Below are 1,045 nucleotides of genomic sequence, written 5' to 3'. Positions count from 1 at the left end.
GGGGATGAATGTCATGTGACAGTACATCTACTCTAGGGGATGAATGTTATGTGATAGTACATCTAGGGGATGAATGTCCTGGGACAGTACATACAGGGAATGAATGTCATGGGACAGTACATACAGGGGATGAATGTCATTGGACAGTACATCTAGGGGATGAATGTCATGGGACAGTACATACAGGGAATGAATATCATGTGACAGTACATACAGGGGATGAATGTCATGTGACAGTACATACAGGGAATGAATGTCATGTGACAGTACATACAGGGGATGAATGTCATGTGACAGTACATCTACTCTAGGGGATGAATATCATGTGACAGTACATACAGGGGATGAATGTCATGAAACAGTACATACAGGGGATAAATGTCATGTGACAGTACATACAGGGGATGAATGTCATGGGACAGGACATACAGGGGATGAATGTCATGGGACAGGACATACAGGGGATGAATGTCATGGGACAGTACATCTAGGGGCTGAATGTCATGTGACAGTACAAACAGGGGATGAATCTCATGGGACAGTACATACAGGGAATGAATGTCATGGGACAGTACATACAGGGGATGAAGGTCATGTGACATTACATACAGGGGATAAATGTCATGTGAAAGTACATACAGGGGATGAATGTCATGGGACAGGACATACAGGGGATGAATGTCATGGGACAGGACATACAGGGGATGAATGTCATGGGACAGGACATACAGGGGATGAATGTCATGGGACAGTACATACAGGGGATGAATGTCATGGGACAGTACATACAGGGAATGAATGTCATGTGACAGTACATCTAGGGGATGAATGTCATGGGACAGTACATACAGGGGATGAATGTCATGGGACAGTACATACAGGGGATGAATGTCATGTGACAGTACATACAGTGGATGAATGTCATGGGACAGTACATACAGGGGATGAATGTCATGGGATAGTACATACAGGGGATGAATGTCATGTGACAGTACATACAGGGGATGAATGTCATGTGATAGTACATACAGGGGATGAATGTCAT

Source organism: Mizuhopecten yessoensis, unplaced genomic scaffold (genome assembly GCF_002113885.1).
Source record: "Mizuhopecten yessoensis strain PY_sf001 unplaced genomic scaffold, ASM211388v2 scaffold9173, whole genome shotgun sequence".
Lineage (NCBI taxonomy): Eukaryota > Metazoa > Mollusca > Bivalvia > Pectinida > Pectinidae > Mizuhopecten > Mizuhopecten yessoensis.
This window is presented reverse-complemented; position numbering follows the sequence as displayed.